Below are 12,455 nucleotides of genomic sequence, written 5' to 3'. Positions count from 1 at the left end.
ACTAGAAGAATTTCAGACTTTGGCTATTTTTGGATTTTGGAATATTTGCATATGCACAATGAGATATCTTAGAGACGGGGTCCAAGTCTCAACATGAAATTCATTTATGTTTCTTATAGCCTGAAGGTTGGTTTGTACGATATTTTAAAATTATTTTTTAAAAAAACATTGTGCATGAGATAAAGTTTCATAGTGTGGAATTATGTTGGTTTTCAAAAAGTTTTTGGGGTCTCGGAGAATTTTGGATTTTGAATTTTGAATTTCCTGATTAGAGATGCTAAAATGAATCTCAGGGAAACATCTGTTTCAATGAATAAGTGTCATAGACTATTAGAGATGGAAAATGAAAGGAAATGCTGAAAGAATCTCATTTAACCTCTTAATTTTGGAGGTGATGAGACTGAGACCGAAGTTCATCAGAAATAAAGTAACTGGCTCTAGGTCCCCCAGCAAGACTGGGAAGTATTGCTTACTCTGAAGCAGTTCTTGGAGGATCACGAGGATGACAGCATGCTAGAGATGTTGACAGACAATAGGTGGAACTCTGGTTAGTACAGCAGATTCCTGTCCTGCTTAGCCATACAAATTTATTTTCTCCAGATATTTAGGAATTAATGTTTTGCAGAATATGTTTTCATAAAACCTGACTGAATATGAAAAAGACAGGCATGACCTCTAGTCACTTAAAGATCTTTAAAGGGTATATTTATACCCAAATAAAGATGCTTTAAAAATACCTGGAGAAAAAAATATATATATATTTTGCTACTGGGGATTGAACCCAGGGGTGCTTAACCACTGAGATACATCCCCAGCTCTTTTCATCTTTGTATTTGAGACAGAGTCTTGCCAAGTTGCTCAGGCTGACCTCAAACTTGCAACCCTCCTGCCTCAGCCTCGTGAATTGCTGGGATGTGCCACCACGCCCAGCCTGGAGATATTCTTAAACTAATTTCAGGGAGCTTATAGCAAACGACTGTACTGCCTTTCTACCTTCTTTGGAGATGGTTGTTGGAGACAGGAAGCACTTAAATTAGGTTGAAGACTTATGTGACCTTTGTTGATTTCGTCTTCAAAGTGGGAAAACAACTATCATTTATTGTGGATTACCCAAACAAATGCTGCCTTACAACTCAAATACACTTTCTCAGACTACCTTGGAACTTCACTTCTTCAATAAAGAAGACTGATGATCCAGTAAACTAATTCACTCATAACGTAAGTGACATGCTGTGCCCACTGGTGGCACTTTAGTCATGTGATAGCTTGTTATAGAAAGAATTTAGTGACTGTATCTCATCTATCCTGTGCAGGTGACTGCCTAACCTGCTTATGTGTGATGATTGAGGAAATAATGTAAACAAGTGAATTCTTTAGTTTTTACCACCATGGACTCAAAGAGTCAGGCAAGAAATAAATCAAAGAGAGCAACTATCTCCATATTCAGGAATGAAGTTAGTTCAACTACAACTCCTCAGAGGCCTGATCCACAGTATAGATATGGCACAGTGCTCATGTTCCTTCATGAGCAAGGGAGAGGAACAGAGAGTATTTAAAATGAAAGGGGAGCAAAGGTAACCAGCTCTGCAGTCTTCTGTAGTACCAAAGCCCATTCAGGTGTTCAATACATGAATAAATGAAGGAGGGAATGCAGGGAGAGAGGGATAAATGAATGATCCCTTAATCTACTACTGTATTCTAGCACATAAAGTACAGCATGGTAGGGGTAGAGCAGAGTGTGACAAACCATGTGTGTGCATGAGAGATTATTGATCTTCTAATAAGTTTATAGTGATATTGTAAGTTTAAGTTCATATTTGTAAATTTTGTTCAAGTTTAGCTCATTGTCCTCATTTAATCCACAGAACCCATAGGAACAAGGTAATTCATTCTAAAGCAAAGCAAACAAAACACCTTGATCATTTTAAATGGCACTAAGTCGAAATGTGCATTGTTTCTTGCTTGCTGGTTATTTTAATAGAGTAATTGGTAACCACAAAGATATGAATTGAAATCAGTTTTTCTCAGAAGTATTACTTGATATATCAAAATAAACTGGGACAACTTCTCAAAGCATTTGTATTTTCCCCCTTTCCTGCCCCATTCTGGAAATTGTGTCAGAATGTGGGGGTCATGGATGGATTTAGGGAAGTCCATAGTTACCAGGTATGCTGATGATCCCCTGTCTTGTAGGGGATTTCTCTCTAATTTAGATTCAAACAAAAGATATGGGATTTGGAGTCACCTTGGAGTAGTTTTACAACATGAGAAAATTTGTAAACTCTTTGAGTCTCAGCTTCTTTCTTTTCTTTTTCTTCCTTTAAAAAAAATTTTTTTTAGGAGGTCCTGGAAAACGAGGCTAACAACACCTATACTTGGAAGGCTATAGATGAATGTGTTTGGAAATGTCAGGCAAGTGCCTGGCACATGGTACAGTGCTCAACAAATGTTAATTTTCTCCTGCTTCTAAATTTAAAGTCGTAGATAGTCATAAACCAGTGCTCTGGACAATAATCTGTGAACTCAGCAAATCCTCAGACATTAGAAAATGATTCAGCATAACCCCTTGTTGTGGCAGAAAAATACGCTATTGTATTTTATAAAGAATTTGAGCCTGGAGAGTGAAAACTAAAAGGGTCTCTGGGTTAACTCTCACTTCACTAGAAAGTGCAATCAAGTAGACTCTCCAAAAATACTGATTGATGTATTTTTACAGATATTGACAAGCACCCAGAAGAACCACCTAAGGCAACAGATTGAGTCAGGAAAGGCTAAAGGTCTGTGCATAACATTAAAGTTCTCCAGAATTAACTCTTTCCACCAGTGTATGCTTCTTTTTAGAAAAGTCAGCATTTTAAGAGTTGAACCATAAAGCAAATGTAAAGGAGGGGAGGGTGGAGAAGATGCCCACTGGGGGAAACAAAACCCATTCAACCCTTCATTTCTTTTCACAGCAATATCCCTAAAGAGCCAATAATTAACTAGTCGACTTAAAGACTTTGAGTAGTACAAGTGGATGAAGCACAGAAACTTAGAATATCACTATTGCTAATTAAATGCCAATTGAAAACGAAGAGCATTTCCTTACCACGGTCTATCCTCTACCTGCCCCACCAGCTCACGTCTTGCCAAGTCTTTGAACTCTGGCGCTCCGATTACTTTGGATGGAATCCACTGGGGCTCTTCTTTCATCTGGATGTTTCTGAAGGTGCTGTCTACTTCTGTGAGAGGTTCCCACTTCTTCCTGGTGAATTTCTAATTGGTTTTCAAGATTCAGCTTAGATCCCTCTCTTCTTGAAGTGTTCTCTGAAAGTCCCCAGATTGGGATTTTGGCTTCTTTTTTAGCATTCCATACAAACTTCTATCATGCCAATTATCATGTTGTGCTACAATTTATTTTTTTCCCCTGTTGGTGTCTCCTACTAGTCGGTATTAGTTCAATCTGTATTTGTAAGATTCATTTAGCCTACAAATATTTATTAAGTACCTACTAAGTGCCATGCACTTTTCTAGGTTTAGAAGATATGACTGGGAAGAAGTCTATGTTGCTGCTTCCTGTCAGCCATACTGAATTGATCGCTCTTTCAATACCTGGGCTTTTTTCCTTCATCTGGAATTTTGTGCATTGTTTTTCTCTAGCAGTGGCCTCTACCCCCATGCAAATTTTCATATAATCCCACCACCCTTCAAAATTCAGCAATAATTATCACCTGTTCTGTCTTTAATCAACCCTCCCCTAACCTTACACTTCCCCATTCTGCCTCAAACAAACAAACAAAAACAAACAATAATAACACCTTGAATTTCTGTTTTATATCTTTGGAGTTCATTAGAACTTCAGGAGAACATTAAATAATAATGGCAATTGTGGGCATCTTTACATCATTACTGATTTTAATGGAACTTGTTCTTGTTTGCCATTAAGAATGATGTTGACCTTCCCTCTAAAATCTGGAACAAGACAGGGATGCCCTCTCTCTCCACTTCTCTTCAACATAGTTCTCGAAACACTGGCCAGAGCAATTAGACAGACGAAAGAAATTAAAGGCATAAAAATAGGAAAAGAAGAAATTAAATTATCACTATTTGCAGATGATATGATTCTATATCTAGCAGACCCAAAAGGCTCTACAAAGAAACTATTAGAGCTAATAAATGAATTCAGCAAAGTGGCAGGATTTAAAATCAACACGCATAAATCAAAGGCATTCCTGTATATCAGCGACAAATCCTCTGAAATGGAAATGAGGACAACCACTCCATTCAAAATATCTTCAAAAAAAATAAAATACTTGGGAATCAACCTAACAAAAGAGGTGAAAGACTTATACAATGAAAACTACAGAACCCTAAAGAGAGAAATAGAAGAAGATCTTAGAAGATGGAAAAATATACCCTGTTCATGGATAGGCAGAACTAACATCATCAAAATGGCGATATTACCAAAAGTTCTCTATAGGTTTAATGCAATGCCAATCAAAATCCCAATGGCATTTCTTGTAGAAATAGAGAAAGCAATCATGAAATTCATATGGAAAAATAAAAGACCCAGAATAGCAAAAACAATGCTAAGCAAGAAGTGTGAATCAGGCGGTATAGCGATACCAGACTTCAAACTATACTACAGAGCAATAGTAACAAAAACAGCATGGTACTGGTACCAAAACAGGCGTGTGGACCAATGGTACAGAATAGAGGACACAGAAACCAATCCACAAAACTACAACTATCTTATATTTGATAAAGGGGCTAAAAGCATGCAATGGAGGAAGGATAGCATCTTCAACAAATGGTGCTGGGAAAACTGGAAATCCATATGCAACAAAATGAAACTGAATCCCTTTCTCTCGCCATGCACAAAAGTGAATTCAAAATGGATCAAGGAACTTGATATCAAATCAGAGACGCGCCGTCTGATAGAAGAAAAAGTTGGCTACGATCTACAGTCAGTGGGGTCGGGCTCCAAATTCCTCAATAGGACACCCATAGCACAAAAGTTAATAACTAGAATCAACAAATGGGACTTACTCAAACTAAGAAGTTTTTTCTCAGCAAAAGAAACAATAAGAGAGGTAAATAGGGAGCCTACATCCTGGGAACAAATCTTTACTCCTCACACTTCAGATAGAGCCCTAATATCCAGAGTATACAAAGAACTCAAAAAATTAGACAATAAGAGAACAAACAACCCAATCAACAAATGGGCCAAGGACCTGAACAGACACTTCTCAGAGGAGGACATACAGTCAATCAACAAGTACATGAAAAAATGCTCAACATCTCTAGCTGTCAGAGAAATGCAAATCAAAACCACCCTAAGATACCATCTCACTCCAGTAAGATTGGCAGCCATTAGGAAGTCAAACAACAACAAGTGCTGGCGAGGATGTGGGGAAAAGGGTACACTTGTACATTGCTGGTGGGACTGCAGATTGGTGCAGCCAATTTGGAAAGCAGTATGGAGAGTTCTTGGAAAGCTGGGAATGGAGCCACCATTTGACCCAGCTATTCCCCTTCTTGGTCTATTCCCTAAAGACCTAAAAAGAGCATGCTACAGGGACACTGCTACATCGATGTTCATAGCAGCACAGTTCACAATAGCAAGACTGTGGAACCAACCTAGATGCCCTTCAATAGACGAATGGATAAAAAAAATGTGGCATTTATACACAATGGAGTATTACTCTGCATTAAAAAATGACAAAATCATAGAATTTACAGGGAAATGGATGGCATTAGAGCAGATTATGCTAAGTGAAGCTAGCCAATCCCTAAAAAACAAATGCCAAATGTCTTCTTTGATATAAGGAAAGTAACTAAGAACAGAGTAGGGACGAAGAACAGGAGAAGAAGATTAACATTTAACAGGGATGAGAGGTGGGAGGGAAAGGGAGAGAGAAGGGAAATTGCACGGTAATGGAAGGAGACCCTCAGGGTTATACAGTGGAGGGGGTAGAGAGAGAGGAGGGGAGGGGAGGGGAGAGGTGGGGAGGGGGGAGGGTGGATGATGGGAAAGGCAGCGGAGCACAACAGACACTAGTATGGCAATTTGTAAATCAATGGATGTGTAACTGATGTGAATCTGCAATTTGTGTATGGGGTGAAGGTGGGAGTTCATAACCCACTAGAATCAAAGTGTGGAATATGATATGTCAAGAAATTTGTAATGTTTTGAACAACCCACAATAAAAAAAAAAAAAAAAAAAAAAAAAAAGAATGATGTTGACCATTTTCTGTTATTATTTCCTAGCTTTATTGCATGTGGCTAGACAGGAAAGCCATGTGACCTTCACTTTTGGAATTACTGTTGTGTGTGTGTGTGCGCGCGTGCGCACACACATGCACAATGCCATGTATGTTTTGGAGATGGTTTTATGAATGCTCTAAAAGATGGCACATGTTATATTTGTAAGGGTCAATATTGTCTACTAGCTTTAATATTACTAATCTTATTTATCCAAATTCTCCATGTCATCACTTCTTGTCTAAGTGAACTATCAGATTTAGATAAATCTGTGTTCACATTACACACACGTACGTTGTGATCTTGTCATTTTCTCCCTCCTGTTCTAACAGGTTTTACTTTATATTATTTGATATTAGGTTAATTGATGCATAAAGGGATCAATTACTACTATATCTTCATTGTGCCAGTTTCCGGTTTATCAACAGAAATAATATAATGAATAATATAAACATAGTCTATTTCCCCTCTTTAATTGCTTTTGTCCTCAAGCCTAGTTTGCTAGAAATTAATATTATCTTTCCTGCTTTTCATTTTATTCTATTTAATAACTCTTTGTCCTTCCTTTTACTTTTAACTTCAACATTTTTAAGTATGTTTCTTAGAGGTGGCAGATATTTGGATTTAATTTTTTACTCCCATTTGAGAATCTTTGTGTCCCAATAAGGGAATTTAAATCACTTATATTTATTGTCACATAGAACATTTTGCTCATTTCTGTTCTGTTTAATTTGTCCCCCTGCCCCCTGTTTGCAGTTTTCTCTTGTCATATCATATTGATCTTTCTGCTATTCTGCTGGTCTGTGATAAGAATTTTTCTTACCCCAGTGCCTGACAGCCTAATATTCTGAGCAGATGGAACACACAAAAAAATCATCAGCTTGCTTGGACACTAGAACTTTCTTCATTTCTTTTCTTTTCTTTTTGGTTTTACTAGTTGGGCTGGTTTTAATAGCTGATACAATGAAACATCACTACATAGTTGTTTTGTGGTAGTTATGTTATCTGAATGAGCATAGAAACAGTGGCAAAAGACAAATGGATATTTCCATGTGTTAGGGATTTTTTTAATTAGTAGAAAGATAGTGTAGAAGTGACATTTTCCTACCTCTTGCCATAAACATGAGGGCCTTTCGCTTTATTATGTTTGGAGTATAGCAGTCTTGGGCCACTTAATCACATGCTTCTGTTCAATATCACAGACGTGTACTTAGTGGAACTTCCTCTCAGAGTTGTCCGTGATTGATTCTTGGCATTAGTTGTCAGTATTTATAAGACATTTTTATCTTCTCTTGTGTCTTAAGGAGGGGAATATTGGAAAGGGGTTCATCAGAGACTCCTAGGTGGAGGCCTTGGATTGGAGGTCTGCCATGCTTTTAATTGACATGGCCCCTAGAGGAAATAGTTATTACACTTTAGTATTTTAGGTCTTTAGCCTTTGATTCTAGATCCAAATAAGATTTGTGGGTATTATTCTTCATGTGGGAAAATGTTAACAATATGATCAATTACTAATACATATCCTAAATAGCAAACATTAACATAACAACATATTAAATTGGATAGTATAGCTAGATGGTTTAGAACATATATTTTGGACCAAGGTATGAACCCAGATCTGTCACTTTAATAGCTTTATGAAACAATATCAGGTAAGTTACTTAACAGTTCAGCTTTTAATCTGTAAAATTAAATTACTTCATAGGGCTATTGTGGGAGCCAGAGGATGGGAAGCAAGTGAAGTCGTCAGCCAAGGGCCTGGCTCACAGGTGCTCGAATATTTGTCATCTGTTATTATTATAGAAAACATTCTCAGAATTTCCTAATGTAGTTTTCTTGATAAGGAGATATTGTTTTGATTTTTTAATATTTATTTTTTAGTTTTCGGTGGACACAACATCTTTATTTTATTTTTATGTGGTGCTGAGGATCGAACCCAGCGCCCCACGCATGCCAGGCGAGCGCGCTACTGCTTGAGCCACATTCCCAGCCCTTGATTTTTTTTTAAATGGATACCTACTGTAAGCAGTTAAACTTAAGAGTTAATTGTATACAGGACACTATCTAACTCCCAAGAGAACAAGAGGTCACTGATTTTCCCCTGTGTTTTTAGGGTTGGAACCCACTATTTCGAAAACCATTGAGTAAAGGTCATTGAGCTGAACTGGACAGGTGACAACTCTAAGTAGAGAAAACATGCTTGTAACTCAGCAGGACTTTCAGTTACACAAGAATTCTTCCAAGTCCTTCATACTGGGCAATTATCTAGGGACATGGAATCTTTATCTTGAGAAGGGAGCATGCTTGCTTAGATGAAGTTTTATCACAAAACATGTGATTTCCTCAGTGCAGGATGAAGCTATTGTTAATTGGACATTTTTCCATAAATTCTCTGTTTCAAAGAAAGTATCTTAGCCACCTGGCACTTGTGTTACTCAAACTGAGTTGATAGGACTGGTTAAAGTAACACATTAGGAAAACAATTTCTTTGCCTACAAATCCAAATATGCCACCTTGAAAGAATTAGTTTATTAGATGTGTTTTAACTGCCTATTTTCTTAAATCCTTGAATAATGATATCCCAATTATTGATAGTTAACAAAATAATGATAATGAGAACAACAATGAAAATAATTACAACCTCAGTGATGGCTGACCCTTACTAAGTCTATAACACGGGCCAGGCATTTTCTCAATGATTTATAGTCATAATTTAATATTCATGGCAATCTATGAGGCAGGTGCTATGATTGGTTCACTTTTATGGATAAGCAGATTAAGAAAATTGCCTAAGATGGTATTGCTAGAGAGCTGTGGAGAAGAGATTCGATCCAGGCATTATCATGCTAGACCCTGGGTTCTTAAACTATATTTCTCTCTATTAATTTCTCACCTCCCCTGCTTATATTCTCATGCATATAGTTTCAATTATCAACTATGTGAAATCACTGTTTGCCAGGTGTGTGGAACCACTTCTCATTACTGGCCCCCTCCCCACCCCCGCCAAGTCTATCAGGAAGAGAAAATAAAGAAAAGGCCATTGGGATTTTGACTGAATATGTCTACTTCATGCCTGTGTTTTTAGGGTTGGAAATAGTGGGTTCCCCATTTACAGCTTGCTTTATAATTTCAAAGCAGATTTTCTCTCTGCTAATTCATTTGATCTTTAAAAGAGCCATGTGAGGAGAATGGGACTGTTATTTTAAAGATGATAAAACAACAATCAAAGAGGTTACAGAGTGTTTTAAAGGCCACATAGATCATTGGAGGAAACTTTGGGACTGTTTATAATGTTGATAGAAAGACTAAAACATTTACTTAATATTTACCATGTGCCAAGTACCATGCTAATCATACCAACTTATCAGTTCATTTAACCATAGATGTGAAACCACGTGGCGAAGGTGACAAAGCCAGGGTCTCAAACCCAGAGTTTCAAATTGAGTCTAATTTCTATTTTACTTGCAAAAAAGTGAATTTTCTTTAAAGACATATAAGGGAGACTTTATCCACTTTTAAATACCTTTAGGTGGAAAATATTAATTATGATAATAATATGTCAGTGTACACTATGGAAACACTCTACTATTCATTTGCTCATTGAATCAATAAATATTTACCACCTACTGCATGCCAGGTACTGTCCTGTATATAAGGAAAGACATACGAGATAAACATTGCTTTTCATGAAGCTTACAGTGTTTTGGGAGAAACAGAAAGCAATAACATAATCATACATTTATGAATACAAACAGTGTTCTATTTGTTTATATATAAAGAAATGTCTGGAGTGCTCTGAGAGTGTACAACAGACCTAGAGTTCTCTGACATCGCTGTAGGACCGAGGAAGGCTTCCTGGGGAATTCATGTTGGTATTGGGAATGGTCAGTATGGAATGGTGACTACAGGGAGAAACATTTTCTAGAGAAAGGAGAATGTGCACAGCATCTGAGATTTTGAGGGTTTTGAGGAACTGACAGAAGAGTAACTGGTTGGAATATATTCAGGGAGAAAAAGAATGTCTCAAGACAAGCTTGGAGAGGCAAAACAATGCAGGCCTTATGAAGGATTTTGCTCTTTATCTAAGCGCAGGGGTAATCCATTGAAATGACAGATAACTTGTATCTGAAAAGATCCCTTAGCGTTCAGTGAGAAGACTAATGGCAGGGTGCAAAGACAGAGGCAGGGAAACCAGTCAGGAAGCTATTGTGGTAATGTGGGCTATACAATTGGCACCTTGGATGGGGGAGAGTGGTGGAGATGGAGAAAGTGGATGGATTTAAGAAATTATTTAGGAGCCAAATTTGATAGGACTTATTTTGAATTACATACATGGAGTAATCAAGAGGAAGATGTTTCTCGCTTGTATAATATGCATCGTTTCATTTAATCAATATACTCTGGCTATTATATATCCAATGCAAAGGTCAAGAAACAGATTCAGAATGTTTCTGGTCATTCCATTCATGGTCATTCAGCTCATCCACAGTAGGGCTAGAATTCAACCAGGTCGGCCTGAGTCTAAGTCTATGTTCTTGACCGCTGCCTCACTGGGGAATGGGAAGAGCTACATGACCAATGACAGGAAGAGGAGTCTTAAAAGCAGCAGTTAATAACGTGCAAATTATAATGGAGGAAATGGGCATCACTGGACTTTGAAAATATGCAATCCTCAAATCCACACTCTTAGGATGTCCATGTGTGTTTGCAGCTGGTGCTATTGCTGTTCTTGTGAGATCAATGAGAAGAGGATTTGTCTCCAGTATGATTTGGTTTAATATCATTTTTATAGATAAATAACACATGTTCACTTTAGAAAAAAACAAAATGAACACAGAAGAAAAAAGAAAAAAAAAAGAAAGAAAGAAAATTTCCTGTTAACCGACCACTCTGGGAAAATGAAAATGTTTGCTTGATTTTAAAGAAATGATGCCATACTCTGTGACTAACCATCACTACTTACTAGAAAGATTACTAGACACCCCATTCTAGACCTGGGTTAGGTGATGATTTTGACTTTAGGGAACATTAGCCTCTAGGGCTCTAGTCTTCTCTATAAAATGGGATGAAACTTGGGCCCTGTTTAATGACCACAGTCTTTTTGAGCCTAAGTCAGAGTATGACAGTGCTAGGCACATTATCATCAGCATGGTGTAGGAGTGGAAATCACAGCTGCTGTTTGTCAATAGAATTACTGGCCTCTTCATCTTTAATGGACTCAGGTTCCCCATTGGTGCAGCGGGAGGAATGAGCGTGATCTCACAGGGCCTATGGAGGATGAGCTCATTGGTGTGTGGAGCACTGGTGGGGCCTAGTATCCACACACAGGTAGCAGGGAAAAAAATCTCCAAAAGCACAGGGCAGGGCAGCACTTTGCTGCATGCTCATGCTCTGGGGGAAGCAATCATGGAGAGCCCACTAGCCCTTCTGGCCTGTGCTTCTCCACCTGCTGAGCTACATTTTTCTGGGCACTTGCTATATGAAGAAGCGTAACTTAGACTCCAAAGGAACAAACAGTGCAGTGGGGGGGACGCTAATCAGAGAACTCCAATCAGAGTGGGAATTTAACCAGAGTGGGAATACAATGAGCAAAGGGTTATGGGGTTCTTAGGGGAGGGAGAAATAGGGGAGTGATTTGATTTGCCCTGGAGCAGTCCTGGGAAGACTTCACAGAAGCCTTCGTTTGTATCAGGCCTGGCAGGCTGGGTGGAATTTGCTAGGTGGAGAAATGGGCATGATCCTCATTCTGTGGCTTGTGTGCTAGGGAAGAATCTTTTTTGTTGTTGTTGTTTTGTAATTGATAGCCCACAAAACCCTCAGGATGCTATGGCTACTTTGGAAATCTGAGGCTGGAATGGAAGAACCTGGGGTGAGTTCAGCAGTCTGGGTAGTCCTTAGGCTTCCTTTTCTGCATCCCATGTGCATCCCCCAATAGCTGGCAGCTCCCCAGTCTGCTAAGTGCCTTCCCTCCTCGAGGTCTCCTTTCCTATTTGACATACTCACATGGTACCCTGCCTCTCTTCTCCCACCTATACCAACTTGCCAGGAGGAAGGGATCAGAGATGAATGGTTTGCCCTATAGTGCAGTTTGTGCTGTTTAAGTTGCTGTAATTCCTTTCCCAGGGGCAGTTGCTTTACATCTCTTGCCTGCTTTTCTTCTTCTTCTTTTTGAATGAACCACTTTAATTCTAGCATCTCATTCAATCTTCCG

This window comes from Marmota monax, unplaced genomic scaffold (assembly GCF_021218885.2).
Source record: "Marmota monax isolate L192 unplaced genomic scaffold, Marmota_monax_Labrador192_F-V1.1 WCK01_AAM20220418_F8-fsc00023, whole genome shotgun sequence".
NCBI lineage: Eukaryota > Metazoa > Chordata > Mammalia > Rodentia > Sciuridae > Marmota > Marmota monax.
This window is presented reverse-complemented; position numbering follows the sequence as displayed.